The 19,637-nt window shown below is 41.1% G+C and overlaps 1 protein-coding gene across 1 annotated transcript in view; it reads left to right on the forward strand.

Annotated features, from left to right (window-relative positions):
• The first annotated feature begins 799 nt into the window (after positions 1–799).
• The window catches only part of PVALB (parvalbumin), a 46,957-nt gene continuing 28,119 nt past the window's right edge, over positions 800–19,637 (forward strand). Inside the window, exon 1 of the mRNA XM_077452260.1 lies at positions 800–864. The gene's annotated coding sequence lies outside the window, so the exon portion shown is untranslated. The remainder of the gene's footprint in view (positions 865–19,637) is intronic.

A 19,637-nucleotide genomic window follows, 5' to 3' on the forward strand; every position in this document is an offset into this window, starting at 1 on the left:
ACCGATAACACAGACTGAGACAAGAACGTTCCATAGATGGCATCTGCAAAAACCTCCAGCCCCAAAATTGGCCACTTCATTCTGCACTCTGATTTCCTGATTTGCTGCTGATGGGTAATGACAGATATCAGAGCACATAAATCCATCATCTTCTGTTTGTCAAGGTAGAAAATTACCAATCAATCCATGGCGTGCTTGTTTCTTCATTCATCTTTCCAGAGCCCATTGATATTGTGAATTCAGAAAATAATCATCCAAAACAATCCTAAAAAAAAAACAAATCCAATCATTTTTACGCTTATATATTCCACAGCCCATTTTTGCAGGCCCAGTTCTTTTTCTCCACTTGTGTTGGATGCTGTTGACTTGTAACCTATTCTCTGGCACACTTACCACTCATCTAGATTTTACTTGGATAGGAGCCCGCAGTCCTCTGACTTTTAAAAGGCTAGCAGATCAGATGTGTAAATGTAGATGAAGTCGCAGGAAGCCAGCTTATGTGTTCAATCTTGGGGTGCACAAAAGCAGCTAGTTGGGTCTCCCCACCCCCACCCTTCACATTTCAGGTAGATTGTCTCTTTACCAGTTCTCCTTCCTCCTTTGGCCTCAGAGCCCAAGTCCAGGACCTGAGCTTCTGCCAGGCGTATTAATAGAGTTTCTTGATGAGTTACTTGTCAATAAACCTGATCCCTTTCCTGCTGTCTCAGGGTATCTGACACCAAGGGACCTGGATGCTGAGGAGGATGGGATGAACCTTCTCAAAATAGAACAGATGGAGAAAGTATTTAAGAGGGAATCCCTTCTTGGGGCCACCTCACCGTTGCCTTGTCTCAGCCCTTCCCACGGATCCTGATCCATCCCCAAGTGAGTACAAGGGGAGGAGGGTATTACTCTGCATGTACAGAGGAAGACACTATGCAAACATTTTTGAACAAGTGAAAAGATGCTGTTGGGTGCAAGTTGGGTAGTACACAGAAAACAATCAGAGAAAACATGTTAAGGGAAGTAATTAATTAAATTAAAATGTAGAAATAAGGGCGATGAACATGGGGATGGTTTCTGGGATTATATACTTTTAGAACACTGTAGCATGTTCAGTGTGTGCTATGAGTAGTTGGAAGAATTTTAACATTATATAATATTTAAAGTTTATGTATTCAGGAGATGCTTTGTTTCAAATGAATCTATCTTACGTCAGGAAAGATCAGGGTGTTATATAGAAAATTGAAACAAGAGTTATTTTGTAACAATAACTCCAGCACTGGCAAACTACAAAAACACATTGAGTTATGTAAGTAGAAAACATGGTACGAGACTTTTATTGATTATCGGTTCCTTTTTATAACAATGTAGCTGTAACAATATCCCATGCTTTATGTAGGTTGTAAGTAATGGCACAAATACCCTGAAAATTTGCCACCTAATAAAAGATGACATCTGATATATTCTCTTATGCTCTTTATACTGAGCAAAGGGTAAAAAGTAAAGCATTCCGATCAACTCAAGCTTTTCCAAACGCAAAGATTTAAAAGTGTGCCTCATATTTTGTGGATAGTTTGTTGCATAATGTTAACGTTAAAAGATTGCATTCAGGAGAATGCAATCTTTTGTTACTGCCAAACATCTTAACAATTACAAAATTTTTGCAATTCAGGGAAATGCTTAGTGATCTTCAGTGCTGTAGGATGTTGGTGATTTAGAAACACTTGTTTCTAGTAGATTGCCCTACCATGCAATTGATCAATGTTGAAAGTTTGGAGATCAAAGAATATGCTTTATTGGTTACGTTTCATTATTAAAGATGCTAATTTTCAATGCATAAGGTTTTCTTGCCAGAAATGCTACCACATTTGAAATCTTGCATTTTAAAAATTTTTTTTTTTTTTTTAAATTGGTTGAACTAAATGACTTGTGTCTTTTTTCAACCTGACTAACTATGTAACTTGGTTCTAAAGGCAGAAGGTTTTTTGTTTCTTTGTTTTTTTTTTTTACCGTAATGCATTTTATTCATTAAAGTGATTGTAAAGCTTTTATTTTTTTAATAAAAATAACAAACATGCCTATACTTACCTGCTCTGTGCAATCATTTAGCATAGAGAAGTCCTGATCCTCTTCTTCTGGGGTGCCCTGCCAGCGCTCCTGGCCCCACCTCTTCATCGGGTGCCCCCACGGAAAGCCACTTTCAATGGAGGCACCCATGCGAGCGAGCTCCTGAGTCTCACTGCTGCGTTCATTGGCACACACAGTGGAACTTGGCCCTGCCTCCACATCACAGCTTTTGAATGACAGCAGTGGGAGCCAATGGCTCCTGATGTTATCAATCTGTCCAATGAGGAGAGCGACAGCGGCGGCAGCACATTGCTGGATAGGATCGGGCTCAGGTAAGAAGAGGGGGGGTGGAGGGGCAGCTGCAGCACAGAATGTTGCGTTAAGGTGAAAAACCTTGAGACTTTACAAACAGTTTAAGGTAAAACATTTTCTTTGTGCAGCTCCCCCCCCTTCACCACCACCAGCACCCTCTTATACTTACCTGAGCCCAATGACAATTCAGCACTGTGCATGAGAACAGCATCAATGCTGTCTCTCCTTACTGGCTCAGAAGCAGCAGCAGGAGCCATTGGTTCCTGCTACTGTCAATCACAGCCAGTGAGAAGGGAGCGGGAGTTGGCTGAGATGCACTTTGTGTGTCAATGGAGTGGCTTGCTATGGGGGCACTCAGCAGTGGGGCAGCCAGGAGCACTAGCGGGGGACCTGGGAAGAGGAGGCTCAGGGCTGCTCCATGCAAAATTATTGCACAGAGCAGGTAAGTATACCATGTTTGATATTTAAAAAAAATCCCTTTACAATTTGTTTAAGTTGGCCAATAAAGGGTATATTTAAATAGTCAGCAAAAGGGTCTGTAGACATATTTACCAGCCTTACATGCATTTGTAGCAAGGTCTCTGGCCTTGTCCAGTCTAATGAGGACCTCCCAGGTCAAAGATAGCTGACATCCTTCAATATGTAGTGGGCTGTGAGGCAGAGTGGGTGCAAAGTCAGTGGGCGCCAGACACTTCTTGGACGTAAAAGAGGTTTTATTTCTGTTGACAGTCCTTTTTGTATTTTTGGGGGGAAGAAGGTTAGGGCCAGGACACCCTTAAGTAGTTATAGAATCCAAGACTCATTGTGATCCCTGGTAAAGTTGGTTTGTCCCTTTGTGGCAACAGCTTCCCTACTACCTCCATCACTGACAGGTTCTCCGGCCTACAGAACTATCACTTTCGGTTGGACTGCAAGCCGCAGTCCCAACCCTTTGCTAACCTCTTACTTCTGGATAGGCCCACACATAGCCTGGCAGCCAGATGCCCAATCTCCACCCTAGCAGCCCGGGGCTTACAACACACATCCACCCAGACAGCCGTCCAGGTGACACAGAACACCCTTCACCTGACCTCACCCGAATATATAGGTTCTCCCAGCAGGCCAAGGGATTCAGGAAAAACCCATGCTTATTGGCTGAGATACCCCATATACCCATAACCTGACCTTCAAAAATACAGTCACTTCCAGCACTAATAGGTCTTCCAAGGTGTTGAGTAACAGATATCAAATAAAATGGTGGTGTGAAAGGTATATAATGGTATCCAGAACTGGGTGGATGCTTCCTTCCTCAATCCGAAAGGAACTACAAGAAAAACAGAAATGGAAGGCGCGCACAGCTAGTGCATTACCAAAGATAATTTAATGCTAAAATGTTTTATAGAAAAGTGGTTACTCACAAAATGCACCTTCCATTTCTGTTTTTCTTGTCATAACCTGACCTTGGCTAGCCCTTCTCATATCTAGTACCACCAAGTTCCCAGCCACCTAGTGGTAGAAGAGAAAATTGCAACAAGGCAAAACTTAGGGAGAAATCAATAGATCTCTGCCGATCAACCAAGATGACAACTCTTGGCAAGTAAATGTGAGAGGAGCTCCCTGACTAAACCCCAGGGTGCTGCACAATGAATAGCAAACCCGATACATGTGCATGCAAAGAATATGTGAATACTTCTGATGAGAGTAATAATGAGTTTTTATATATATATATATATATATATATATATATATATATATATATATATATATATATATATATATATATATATATATATATGTAGTATGTATATAAGTGCATATAGGATAATGAGTGCATGCATGAGTTGAAAAGGTGTATTTTGTATTTAACACATCCAGACATAGCAGTCATTCAAACTGTAGCAGAAGTAATTGTAGCCATTCAACAGCTTTTGGACCTGTTTTTTTTTTTTTCATTTTTTTTTTCCAGCACCCCCTCCAATATTATGTTGCAATCAGTTTAAACTTGTGTTGTTTTTATAGTGGGTCCACCGAAAATTGTTATTTAAGTTATTATTGAATGTTGGTTATTAATATGGCCCACTGTAAATGGGATTTCTGTGCTTCTGTTCCCAAGTCATTAGCAGAATATTACTTTTCTTGTTGAATGTTTGAGTTACTTAATGGAATTGAGAATGCAGCAAAGGAGTAAAACTACCCCTTTAGCAGTGGTAGAAGAGTTACTCCTTATGGCATGTGAACTTGCCATTAGTCCTCATTAGTCCCTAATTATGTTATAATTACTGACTGCAAGCTCTAACTAGCTTCCACAGATCGTTCATAATAAGATTATGCCTCCAACAGTTTTACTTGAGTGAAAATGATAAGAAGGGCAGACTGAGACAATCAGGAAGATGTGATGACAAGGGGTTTATGAGGTTATGACAATTGCAGATATGGATGAGTGAAGGCTTGGTGTCAACAAGGACCAAAAAAAGATTTGATCCAAAAGCCTGGCCTAACTATGGGCTAAAATAAAGTGAACCTCACGGCTGGCAGTTAAGAAGTTCTTGAAATTCAAGAAGTTTTGGGATCGTCTACAGAGGTACAGCTGAGGACAACTAACAGAGAAGAGGAAGGCAGATAGATTGGATTTCCTTTTAACATAGTCAGCTGGCACTCTGTGAAAGATCTGAAGAGTAGCAGGCTTTTAACTCAAACCCATAGAACTAGATCAGGAGGTGAAAATTAGACATTTTATAAGAGGCAGGCTTAATCAACCCACTATTGGGACTGCTTTATACAAACTGAAGATTAGACAAATAGAAGTGTTATCCATAGCAGCCAATCAGACCACATACTTAGGGCAAGGATTTTAAAACTAACACCTGATTGATTACTTTAGGCATCAGCCCTCCTTTGCCTTTACCCTAGTTCTTAAAATGCAGCTAGGCAGCTTTGATGATAGGGTAGCTTTGCACACGATTTCTTTTAGCTTATAAAGGCCCATACACACGATCAGACTTTTTGACAACAAACATGCAAATTAGCTGTTTTGTAGCAACATCCGACCGTGTGTACGCTCCATCAGACAAACTTTTTTGGTTTTCATCAGACTTTTGTTGGCTGTGCGAACGGACAAACTTTCTGGCAACAAAAGTCCAATGGAGCAAAGTCTGATCGTGTGTACAGAAAACCATAGGACTTTTGTACAAAGTACAAACAGGCATGCTCAGAACCAATGCAAAAGGTCAGACAACAATACAAAAGTTGACCAAAGATGGCGGTAAAGAGCAGAAACACCACGTGATTTGGTGAAAGTTGGCTGAAAAAGTCCTGCTGTGTGTATGCAATACAAGTTCAGGGCCGACGCCCTTTGTACAAAAATCCAAGGGAAAGTTTGCACAAAGTCCTATCGTGTGTATGAGGCTTAAGGATTAAGACCATTCAACTTGAAAGAGGGTATGAAAATGCTGTCTTATGCAGAGACTCAAATATGAGATCTTTTATAGCTGCACTGGTAATACATATGACAGTGAACCACTTGTACCTTATGCTCATTTAACTTGATTTCTATGTACTGAGATAATTAGAATTCTTTATGCATTAATTATACTGGCTGGCTACCCAATTGGTTTTTATTTCATTTGGTACTATTTCTTTTAATCACACAGCTAGTTAGGCTAAAAAAATACAAAGGCCAATAATTCAACTGGTAAAAAAATGAATAAATGAAGAGATTGAAAACCTTCATATATAGAACCCTATACTCACAGTTGATCCCCAAGAAGACAAAAAAAAAAAACCTTAAACCGCATTTCCACTTTTGCAGTCAAAATTCAGAAAACCTCACTATATGTGTGTTATGTGTTCCCATTCACATAGCATACCTAAAAAAAAAAATGTATCGAAATATTTCTTACTGTTTCAATATTCCTCAGGAGGAGGTATGATGGTTGACTGCAATATTTTTTTGAACAATGTTAGAGTGAGCTTGTCCCAAGTCAGTCCTCATTAACATACAATGCAAGAAGCCCAGACTCCACCTTTAATCTTTTGCTAGAAAAGGGTGTTTTAAATCTTGTTACTGATAATGACGATCTGCCTACATAGTAAAGACAGGGTTAATTATGGCAAACACGCCCCTTCAAAAATGAAAAGAAGTACTTAGGATTTTTCTTTGCTGGAGGTAAGGCAAGGTAAGTTACCATTTTTAAAATAGAATAAGAACTATGTGAACAGAAACATGTCACAAATATAAAGAAGGTGTTTTTACAATTTGTGTACAAAATAAAACATAGTCCTATTTGCTAGGGAAAAAAATAATCCTTCCTGATCCTAAGGAAATTGGATATTCCGTGGAATATTTCTAGTAGCCGTAGAAAGCAGCTCATACCTAATTGTTCAATATTTGTAGTGAATTAAGCGGATGGATTAACTTTTCATACCAGATGTCAGTCACATAAATCAGTTGTTGAGCTACAGTGGCTGCAAGTTGCAGATACTGGATGGGACATTCTGCAACCCTGTCCCTACCTCTAAGGATGGACATAATTTACACAGAGAAGTATGATGACCATGTAGACATGACATGTAGACTGCTTTAAATTACCTTTGAGGCCCAAGCACCGCATGAACTCTGCTTTACAGTGGATGTAGTGGATAACATTAAAGTGTTAGGTCAAAACATTTTTCTTTAGTTTTAAATACAATAGGAAGTGTTTAAGTCCCTTTTTTTCTGTGTTCTTCCCTTCATTCACAGTTACAGAGACACAGCAGGAAGTAACATTTCTCCAAAGTGAAGGCAATATTACACATTTGTCATTAGGACAGTTTTCCCCACTGGAAGACTTCCCCTAATCTCCTTTTACTGCTTTTTTACTCCTTTTAAAAGCCAGCAGCTACAAATACTGCAGCTGCTGACTTTTAAATAGTGACACTTACCTGTCCAGCGCGCCCGCGATGTCGGCACCCGAAGCCGATCGCTCGCTCGGCTGCCGGGTCCCGCCGCCATCTTGGGTATGGGAATCAGGAAATGGAGCCTTTCGGCTTCATTTCCCGGTTCCCTACTGCGCATGCGCGAGCCGCGCGGCGCAATCCGGACGGTCCCCGCTGCCTCTGGGAGCTGTGTGTTTCCCAGCAGGCAGCGGGGCACTTGCTGAAGGGGGCGGGCGCTTGCGGAACGGGGCGTAACGTACGCCCCGTTCCGCAGAGAGCTAGCCCGGAAGTGGGTGCAGTTATCTGGATTATCCAGGTAACTGCACCCCCCTCCCCCCTGAAAGGTGCCGATTGTGGCGCCGGAGGTGGGGGGGATTCCGATGAGCGGAGGTCCATTTTAGGGTGGACCTCCGCTTTAAGAGGGTGAATCTCTACAGCTGGGAAACAGACAGCAATAAAAACATGATTAAAAACACAAGAGCGGCCATAGTTAGGGATGAGCGAATCTGACGGGGCTTGCTGGTTCCACAAATCTTGCTCAAAGTTTGCAAATTTTGCATTGAACCCCATTAACATCTAAGGAGCTGAATCTTGTTATTCAACTTTGACCATTTGTAGGGCTAATAAGCAAGCTTTATAAAACAAAAGACATGGGAGGCTGAACACTGCCACCAGGGAAATGTAACAATTCCAAAATCAATAAATAAATAAACAGTATTTCTCCTAATACAAAATTGTAAGCTCTCCCCAATAGCTCCAACAAACATGGACAACATGGGGAACTATCTCCCTATTATTTTATAGAAAAGGGATGCAATGTTTAAGGTCTAAAATTCAAAGCACCATATGAAAGCTATGGAAAGTGTTCAAAAAGTAGGATTTTATTCCAAACTTAAGTTGAATAAATGAGCCAATGCATTTCAGGGGCCATGCAGTTGATCGGGGCTAAACCAGTTGCTGAACAAGATCAGTCCCCCATAGAGTTCTAGTACTCTTTCATCATCACTCAGAGTCCACATCGACATTCCTAAAGTTCTGATGAAGGGGGAGCTGTATAGCCCCCGAAACACATTGGATCGTTTATTTAACACAAGTTTGAAATAAAATACCACTTTTTGGACCCTTAAAACTTTGGGTGGCACTTTTTTTAGACCTAAAAGTGACATTAAAGGTTTGTTTTTTTATTTTTTTAAAACAACAACCATATTATACTTACCTGCTCTGTGCAATGGTTTTGCACAGAGCAACCCAGATCCTCCTTTTCTCAGGTCCCCTTCCGGTGCTCCTGGACCTTCCCTCCTGCTGAGTGCCCCCCCCCGCAGCAAGCAGCTTGCTATGGGGGGATCGGCCTTGCCCCTTATCTCTCCTCATTGGCTCACTGGCTGTGATTGACAAGAACTGGAGCCAATGGCTACCTCTGCTGTCTCAGCTAGTGAAAGGAGGGAGACTCGAGGCTCTTGTGCACATCACTGGATTGAGATGGAGTTCAGGTAAGTATAAGAAGGGGGGCTGGGGGTGCTTCTGCACACAGAAGGTTTTTTACCTTCATGCATGAAGGTAAAAAAAACCTTGAGCCTTTACAACCACTTTAAACATTGCATTTACCTGAGGTTTCTGTATAAGGTTGTTAGTGTATGGCAGCATTCCACATACCACTTGGTTGCCCAAGTGGCTCATCACCAGTACAGACACAATCAAATCAAATTAAAAACACGTAAGTTCTCCTTACCCCAAGATTCCACCATTTCTAACCACTCCATGTTTTTATAGAGAAGGGTTGGGTTATCTGTTCCTTAGAATTATTGGCTTTAGTAGTTCAGCTGGCCAGTGGCAAAGGCTATGCATAATAGGTTGTTCTTATTTTTAGTGGAGAACTTGCAAAAGTATCAAATGTTTGTCGTTCCTTAATCTCACAAATCCCAGAGGTATTCCACAAACTTCATGCCTAATTTTAACTCTTCCCACCACTATCCAAGTATGTGACTTTACATACACTTTAATGAAAAGAGAGCAAGAGGAGAAGATGAATGATAATGGCAGCAATGCCATCACATATGCTTGAACAATAGCAATTGGGGTGGTTTAGCTTTCCAAACTACTTGGTTGATTGTTCTCTCCATGAGCAGACGGTGAGCAGGGTTGAGTGCCTACTATAAACTTAAAATGGTTGCCCAACCCAGATGAAAATATGAATTCCGCTGCACATGTACTGAAAGAAAGCAGGAACCGGAAGACTTTCGGTTTGTGTGTACCGCTGTCTGTTCAACAGAAGCCAGTCTATCAGCCAGCTTCTGTCAAATGGTCATGCTGGAAAACCAGCCTTCGATATGTGATTCTGAACACATTATAATCTGTGTATTCTGGTGGGGGGGGGGATATATACCGTATTTGCCGGCGTATAAGACGACCTTTTACACTTAAAAAAACTGAGCAAAAAGGAGGGGTCGTCTTATACGCCGGGTCCGCTGCTGGGATGCCTTCTGGCTGTCCGGTAATACTGTATGTAGCTTCGGCTACATACAGTATATACCACTGAACCAATCCCAGTGAGCGATGTATTCAAATGAATACAGAGCCTGCTCGGATTGGAGCAGCAATCTCTGCCAATCCGAGCAGGCTACACACAGTAGCCTGCTCCGATTGGCTTTGAGAGTGAGGCGCGGGCTGATGATGTAACAGCCTCCGCCAATCCCAGCAGGCTTTGTATTCATTAATAGAATACATTGCTCGCCGTGATTGGCTCCAGCACCAGAAGGAAGAAGGAAATGGCTCCAGCAAGAACGAAGAAGAAGAGGGATATGAAGCGTCGGAAGCCTCGGAATCGGGGGTCGTCTTAAACGGTGAGTACGGGCAAAACATTTTAACTGTGCAGGTTTTTAGGGGGTCGTCTTATATGCCGGGTCGTCTTATACGCCGGCAAATACGGTAATATATATATAATATAATATATAATAGCTCAATGGAAGAGATCCCTGCATCAACATTGCTTATCTGGCGCAAGGATCTGTTTGTCAAGTTTTGTTCGTTCTACCCGCACGCATGTTGAACGAAAAAAAATACCATACATGTATTCCCATCTTTACTGTTATCTCATATAGATGGCTTCCAGCATGGGAGAGGCAGGGCAAGATTGTTGCTCTTTTTTAGGGATTTCTGATGAGTTGTCGAACGCCCTCCAATGCTCATAAAGCTTTGCAGAGGCCTCTGATGTGCATGAACAGCGATGTCTGCCTTGTCAGCATAAGGATTAAATCACACTGTGCCCTCAATTATCCAAAGCAAAAGAATATAAAAGGTTAAAACTCAAATAGGATGCCTTGTAAAAAGTACTTACGTAACAAGCATACAATTATAGTTGATACTAAAAATAACAGATGGGATAAAGGGGTTAATAAGTAATTGTCTGCTATAAACATATTGATGCTATTTCATTCAATTACCAGATAATGTTTGTCCTTCTGCTGCTATTCTTGATGTATAGTCAAGAATCAGTCATGAGAATATACACCATAGTGAAAATCTGCCATCTCTGCAATAAAGCCAGTCTGGGGATATATAATGCAATGTACAGTAATTCCCATTACCAGCTACAAAGACCCCCTTTGATGGGTGCTGTTTTAGTAATCAGAGCATCTTGAAAAATTCCAGTACACTAAAAGATTTCTGGATTCTAAAGAGGCAAAACATTTTTAACATGTAAACCACTACAGTACTGCAAAATGCTAGGATATGTGGCATCTTTGCACCTTATTCAGTTAACAGTGATTGAAACAAAATGCTTAGTGCACATTTAACCAGTTAAGGACCTTAGGGAGTCAAAAGTCCTTAGGGGCCAAAACAAGCTCATGTCTCTGGGGACTGTATTAAAAGTGATCCCGCTCCTCCAGGGAGCCCAAGACTACAATAAATGCTGTCAGAAGTAGGATGCAAGATGTCTTTTGCACAGTGTGAACCCAGAAGCACTCAGCTCTGAGCACTTCTGGGTTCCTGTTAAATCCTGCCTGCAAAGCCAGATAAACGGCAAATCCAGAGCTGTCTGAGTAGAGGGCATCTAATATACCCCTGATTTCTTTGTAAAAACGTACCCCCTTTGTGATAGCAATAATGTTAAGTCTACAAAGAAAAGTGTCAAAAAAATAAAATCGGAATAAATAAAAACATTTACAATCCCCCCCCCCCCCCCACCTTGTGCACACACATATTAACGCAAACACGCACATAAGTTGTGCTTGTGTATGACAACGATAATTGCGCAAAACATTTGAGCATTGTTGAGCATGCTAAGTGAAAGAAACTATCCTAAGCGCCTTATTCATGTTGCCTATTGATAATTTTGGGTACTGTAATTTTCACCATTTTGGGGCAGACACTGTTTAAAGGCTTGAAATATTAGCTATCATTTACTTGACAAAACCTCATATTTTATTTGTATTTGGTACCAAAAAAAAATACTATTCTATTGTGCAGAAATCTATATGTGTGTGAAAAAAAATGCTCTGAAGGCATACTGGTTAAAGTAATTCAGTGACACTGAGCAATTACAGAACATGACATTGCCTCTACTTTTTAAACTCAGACTGTTAAAAAGGCTAGGATAACACGATTTTTATGTTAGGTAACTCACCCTACCTTTCACATATCAAATAGTATTTCCAATCTACAAAATTCCTGGTTCTGCACCCTGGCCTGTGTGAGGTCAGCTCACTGTTTACAGCTTTTACCCTTCTGTATGCAGTAAACTAGGATGGACAGCGAAGTGATGGATGTCGACAGGGTAATGGGGAAGGGGGGTCTGCAATTCACTGTGAGTCAGCAAGTAAGAACACTGCCCCCTTTCCCTGCTCTATGCAGTCAGCGCCTACCGATGGCCCACGAAGAGCCAAGAGCTGTAAACATGACACTACCCACAGATGGGAACCAATAGTTATAAAGCATGTACCCTTTTTGATACATACATCTTGTAGCCCTCTCAAGCTTATAACAGAGGATTAGTGCCATGAGCTGTCAGCAATGTATAGTGTTAGTATTCCACTTTAACATTAATCTGTAGATGGACAACTTGAGGAAAGGGTGCAGCATTATTAAACTGGAACTAAACCCTCCTATCCTTTACAGCAAATAAGCTGACATCTTAGTCTGTGTTTGGTCTGCAGTTGCTATGGGATGGCATGTGATCCTTTATGAAATCAGCCATTTGATGGCTTGACATTTCAGTTGAGAGCACAAGCAACTGTGACAGTTATCATTCATGACATGCCTTAAGTGTAACTGTTTTACAGTTAAATCAATTTCCACTTTAATGGAATCTTTATATGTCCCTGAGCTTTATCTTTTGTAGCAAAATATCTTTAGATATGCTTAACACAACACAATAAACAAAGTACAGGATAATAAGAACATTGGTCCACAACGGGACTGCAATTGAAAGATAGACAGTCGCTAAAGTGCCATAACTGTCAGAGAATACTATTCATCGATAGAATTGATGACTGTCATAGTGCACATGATATTTGAGTGCTCGCTCCTGCCAAATGCTTGAACAGATACAAACCCTGGAGCTAACAAATAATGTGACATATACATCTATGTGAGTGATTTGATGTAATTAAAAAGCAGCTGCAAAAGAAAGAATAAGGCTCAAATGAAAACGAATGCTGTTTACACACTGACTTTTCGACGGACTTGGTTTGCAGCTGAGGTCCGCCGGGCTTTCAAACAAATGGACTTGGCTACACCCGATCACTCCAAAAGTCAGACGGATTCGAACGTGATGACGTAGAATAAGGAAGTTAATAGCCAGTAGCCAATAGCTGCCCTAGCGTCGGTTTTAGTCGGACTAGCACACAGGCGACCGGATTTTTCGACCGGACTCGAGTCCGGTCAAAAAGATTTGAATCAAGTATTATTTCTAGGTCCGCCGGACTTTTGGAAAGAAAAAGTCTGCTGGAGGCCACGCACAATTGAATTGAATCTGTCGGACCAAGTCCGTCAAAGTCCGGTCGTGTGTACGCGGCATTAGAGAAATAAGTAAATCAGGTGACTAAGAAAAAAGCATTAAAATAAAAATAGAAAAATAGCCCAGCTGGTAAAAAAATAAAATAACCAAGGTGAGGTTCATATGAGTTCACTGGTTCATGTAGGTGATATAGTATCCAAAAAAACACAATCCCACCCATTTTTTTTATTCCTTAAATTAAATCTGCCACAAACCAGGACAATTCCAACAAACTGAGTGTATGATCATATTACACAGGCAAATGTTACATTATTTGAACTAATCAGTGGATCCAGAGATACAAGGGACAGAATGATATGCAAATCTTGACTCTTTCTGTAAAAGTCAAACTTAAATCAGAACAAAAACCACCAACTTACCTGTTTTCCAAAACAGTTACTGTACATTCAAGCAAGGCATGCTGTGAATGATGACTGTCAAATTAGCTTTTCTCTCAACCAAACTGTCAATCTATAAAATGGCTGGGGTCATAATTGATCACATGTGCAGCACCATGGTAACTGAAGAATGACAGCTTCTTTGACTGTACAAAATAGAAGGGTTTAGTTCCACTTTAACTCCTTCAATCTTCTTAGTCTTCATTTTGCCCAATGAGGTCTTCCAGAAACAAGAAGTTTTCATGTTCTATGTGTGTGTATGTGTGTGTGTGTGTGGGGGGGGGGGGGGGGGGGGGATTTGGGGTCTCTTTTCATAATGTGCAGCTATGCTCAAACATTATTGTACACTTCTCTACAAGAGAGTGCCTTCCTTCAAAGTTACCAATGTTTAATGTATTGGGAGGCCCATAGAAGTCAAAGGCAATGTGTTTATAATGCACTTCGATTCCAAATTCTAAATGTTGATGAGTGATAATGCACCTGCCTAACATAAAATAAAAGCCCCTCTATGCACACACAGAGACCTAAATGGGCCCTCAAGCTTTTGACAATTAATATCTGTGATTGTAAATGCCGACTGTAAGAATGTAAGGAGCACAAAACAAAAAAATGACTGGTTTAGCAAGTGTGGATTTTAGCGCAAAGCCATTGCAAGGTTTAATGCTTTAATCTGAACATTTTGCTGGGAGCAGCATGTTCCAGTGATAGAGCTCCTAGCATTAACACTGTGACATTAACACTTATTAAAATATCACGGGTGCAGGGTGTACTAAAGAATTAGTTACAGACTATGTTTCCCATGATCCTTTTATCATAGCTCTGATGTTAAAGGGCAAACATTTATCCATGATTTAAATTATTCCACAATTAAAGCACCATGCAAACATCATTCTGATTGCTAATGATTTTATGCCTTATCAGAAAGGACTGTTACTGCTTTTGTAGAACAGTCTTGGTGATCCAACTCACTGACTGATTGTGGCCAAGCTAGGATAGGCAGGCTTAAAAAAACAAACGTATTTTAAAATTGGACAGACTTGAGAAACTAAGTCCTTATTTATCTTATAACAAGCACAAAAGGAAATTAAAATTCAAGTAGTGGTATTGTGCACTTACCTGGAACATTTTCTAAGAAACTATTACATCTGATTTCAGATATCCTCACTCTCCACAGTAGTAAATAGAGGTGTGTTAGAGTGTATCTACAGCCAAAACTTTGGGAGTGGGGAAGAATTAGAACCCCCTTCAGTTTTTTGTTTCCTGCTTGAGACAAGGTGTAATGAAAAATTAAAAATTTTACAGTTGTCAACCGAACAGGAGGTGAGCATAAAAAAAGGCCTTTGCATTTTAGGGGAAGTTCCTTCTTCAGGGCTTGAGCAGTGAATGTTAGTAAAATCACTACAGAATGCTCTAAGGGACCTGTGTTAAGGCTGGATGAAGACAAATATCTCCTGTCGGCACTAAAGGCAGCCAGCTGTAGACATTCACTGCTCAAGCCCTGACGAAGGGGGGGTCTTTTTCCCTAAAACCTGTTGTTTGTATTTGATGCTTTTAACCATTAAATATTCCACAAGTCTTCTAAGTGAGATCAACTTTTGTACCAGTACACATCCAAGAAGGGCAGGTTTAAATATGATTGGTAACCATCAATAATATTATTATTAAATAGTAAAAGCTAAAGGATCTTAATAGGGATGAGCCTGATGTTCAAGTCGAATACCGAACTTTATGGGGCGACATCGCAGTGCATTGATGTCTAGTGATTGGCCAAAGCATGCACCTGACTTGCATACTTTGGCCAATCACAGCGTGCTCTGCTCTAAGCCATGATTGGCCAAAGGCAGGGTGCCGCTAGAGGGGGCGGGGTCATGCGGTTACATCAGGGGGTGGCCCTGTCCTTGCCTATATAACAGCTGTCGCAGCGAAAAGACAGCAGTCCACATCGCTGAACACTTTTTTTTTCTTTTTTAATAAAGGAATTGTCAAAAACTGTGTATTGTTGTTTTTACTTTTTGACACTTTTCTTGGTGAATGGGTAGTGGTACAATGTCCCCCACAACCAATGGCAAGGGTTGTGGTGACGAGGCCCTTGTCCTGATCAACATGGGGACAAGCAGCTTTGGGGGGACCCAAAAGCATCCACCCCATGTTGAGGGCAAGCGGCTTGGTGTGGTTCAGGAGTGGGGGGGCTCGCTCTTCCCCCACCTTTTTTGGCTTGCCAGGCTGCTTGCTCATGGTCTGATCTAGATTTTGGGGGGGACCCCACGCCATTTTTTAAAATTTTGGCGTGAAATTCCCCTTAAAGTCCATACCAGACTCGAAGGGCCTGGTGTGGATTTTGGGGGGGACCCCCACGCCATCTTTTTTCTAATTTTGGTGTGGAGTTCCCCTTAATATCCATACCAGACCCGAAGGGCCTGGTATGAACTGGGGGGGGGGCACACCAATTTTTTTCCTCTATTTGTTATCTATATTGCCGAGATCCGGCAATACATTACAGTCGCGAGCAATTTTGAATGACATTTTTTCCTTTAGTAATTTCATTTTGCTGCAGCACGGTAAAACACATCAGAAAGATACGCCACAGGCAGACTAAGGGGACCCCCCAGGCACGGTATTTAAAGGTATATTTTATTTTTATTGTTTCACTTAAGCATTATTAAAATCACTGCTCCTGAAAAAAAATGATATTTTAAAAACGTATTTGCATTGTTACATGTCCCTTGGGACAGGACCCAGGTCCCCAAACACTTTTTATGGCAATAACTTGCATATAAGCCTTTAAAATGAACACTTTTTTGATTTTTCACATTCATGTCCCATAGACTTTAATGGTGTTCGCATGTTCGCACACATTTTTTGCCTGTTTGCATGTTCTGGTGGGAACCGAACCTATCAGCTCATCCCTAGATCTTAAGCACATAGAGAGATACATTGCACACATATATTAGAATGTCATTACTAGCTTTTATATAAAGCAACTTGCATGTTAAGTTTTCTGTTCTTTTAAATGTTAGCAGATGTTACTTGTTAAGTCTAGGTGGATATACAGCAAGCCATTCAATTTCCAGAGACTGGAGGGATAAAAAATGTATGATGGAACAAGCTTTAGGTCTATATTGCTGCTAGCCCTCCATAAATATTCTGCTTATGTCCCAGATGCCAGTTTCCTGTGCCAGAAAGAGTGAATGATGCCAGCGCTGAATATGGGAGGGGTAGACAGGATACAATTACCAAGCAATGCAGAGAGGGTGAAGAAGAGGTGCAGAACACCCTGTGTCCTGCAATGTCAGCAAGTTCCTATAGGAGAAAACTCTGCTTGGCAGATCCATTGAGACCCTGAGCATCCCTCCCTCCAGTGAGTCACCCTTTACCACGGAGAAAATTTAGTCTTTGCTCATTCCGCATTAAATGGACAATCCTGACACAAAACTGATGCATCAGGCCAATTCTCACTATGTGCGTCACACTTAGTTTGGAATTTCAATAAAGGACGTAGTAGTCATAGAAATGTTTCGGACACTATAATGAGCTCTTTTTCTCAAATGCAATCACTTCATCACATATTTCCCATGGTTTCATCCAAAAAAGCACATCCTGTTACAGTTACAGAAATTGCTTTTCCTTCGAAACAAGCTGCATAAAACATCATCAAGCAGATACTTAATAATCAGGCTAATTTCATGTTGCAGTTTTGTTTTTTTGACAAAGGAGAGGGTTAAATAAGAGCTGTTTTCTACCAGTGATTTTTCAAATTGAAAATCATTGCATGCAAATTTCTTATTGTGCTGTATCTTCTTGGTGTGAAAGTCAATAAGAAAAACTGTGATCCTATCACATATATAGCATATTTGGAAAAAGGACCTGCCTATCTGAACAAGCATAAAAAGATCTCATGTGACCTCAATCTATAATTATTAAATATTGTATACTAATATAAACGTTAATGACACTAAACAATATCCTAATGATATGAAGGTCCCCCCAAAAAAATGTCTAATGATGCCAATTTTTGAACTCTGGGCCTCATCCATGTTAAATATTAACCTTCCGTTCTTGAAGAAACAATGAATGTACGTAGATGCTTCCACTTTGGAGTCCGCAAAATATCTAATATCCCCAATTAATAGGTTACAATGCCAGTCCCTGCAACAAAGGACCGTGAACGTTCATTCTGGGTGCAAGGGCATAGCTACAAGGTCACACACGCATATTGCATCACTTTCAATTGTATGGTGAGACATCAACACTACAAAGAAAATGTATTGTTCATCAAAAGATGTTTTTCAATTGGTTAATGTAACCGTCAATTTTGATTAACAAAGAGTTGTAACCTATTTTTTATTAAATTGTTTCACACAGTGCTTTTTTGACTCCTTGTAATGTCCTCCATGGGCTTATGAACCTCTCCTTTGCCTTCTAACTTCCATTTGTTTGGAACAAGTTAGTTGCAATCATACTGCTCTATGCACAGTACACATTCCATTGTCTCAAATTGGATTTACTTTGGGTTTGTTGCCTTCCTCTGGATAACTGTGGGTAAAGGATTGTGTGCATGGGGGTTTTCTAGTTTTCTTCTATTTTTAGTCTATTGGTTGAACTAGATGGACTTGTGTCTTTCTTCAACCTGTCTACCTATGTAACTATGTAAACTGCAACTGCTGACTTACTTTTGAAGTCAAACTGCAATCACTGACTTGCTTTTGGAGCAAGCATGCGGGTCGGGTGTCTCATACTGTTCTGTTTATATGCTTGTCACAGGTTAGTGATCAAGCATAGTAACGAAACATTGAGGGTGACAGTTTAGAGGAAGGGTATTGAATTAAAATTCATGGAGGTCCGACTAGTAAAATTTTCTTCAAGCAGAGGCCCGAACCACATTTTTTTTCAGCCCTCTCCTCCTATATACATCAGTGTTCTCAGTCCCCCCCCCCCCCCCACATATTACATCAGTTTCCCCTTCATAGTAGTGTTCTCAGGGCCCCCTACACATCAACCCCCCCAATTTACAATGGTATACTATACCCTCTTCGCATCACACACACCCTTTATTCACAGCAGTCCTCAACCCTCCTTCAAATCATCACCCCCCACCCCACAGTACTGTCCTCTGCCCCCTTCATATCGCTCTCCCACAGTACTGTCCTTTGCCCCCTTCACATCCCTCCCCCACAGTATTATCCTCTGCTGACTTCACATCAACCCCCCACATTACTGTTCTCTGCACCTTCACATCACCCCCCCAGCAGAACTGTGCCCCCTTCACATGCCCCCTCAACACTGCCCACCTTTACACCCTCGACCGCAGCACTGTCCCCCTTTACATTTCCCCCCACAGCACTGCCCCCTCTCACATCACAAATCCTCCAACAGTAGTGTGTTCTGCCCTCTTCACAACAAACACCCACCCCAGAGCACTGCCCCTTCACATCCCTCCCCCCAAAGCATTGCCCCCCTCTAACATCATAATCCCCCCCATAATAGTATGCACTTTCCTCCTCGACATACACAGAAATGGCCCCCTTCACATCATTTCCCCAACACACACACATCCAGAGTAGTGTCCTCTGCCCCCCTTCACTCCTACCCTAGACAGAGCAGAGATTAGGAGGCAGAACATTTCTGGACCGAGTGTGGGGGACACACAGCATTGAACAGATTGACAGGGTTAACTTTTTGTACTTTCAAAACAAGTCAAAAAAAAATTCCAACAAGTCCGGTAGACAAAAGTCGATTGTTAGATTGCTTCTGTCAAGCAGAAGAGACTACACGTGGATCAAATTTTATCGGGTACCTGCTGAACTGGCCGAATGTTGTTCCATGTATGGCCAGCTTAAGATTCCCTGCTCCACCCAACTGCCGCAGCCATTTCCATTTTGGATTTTTAATTATCTGTACTTTAGTATGACTTTATTGTGAATACAGTTTGAATTAATCTATGGGGGAGATTTACTAAAACTGAAGCACTCAGAATCTGGTGCAGCTATATA

Source organism: Lithobates pipiens, unplaced genomic scaffold, assembly GCF_037356315.1.
Source record: "Lithobates pipiens isolate NorthernLeopardFrog02 unplaced genomic scaffold, aLitPip1_a1.2 Scaffold_23, whole genome shotgun sequence".
In the NCBI taxonomy this organism is placed as follows: domain Eukaryota; kingdom Metazoa; phylum Chordata; class Amphibia; order Anura; family Ranidae; genus Lithobates; species Lithobates pipiens.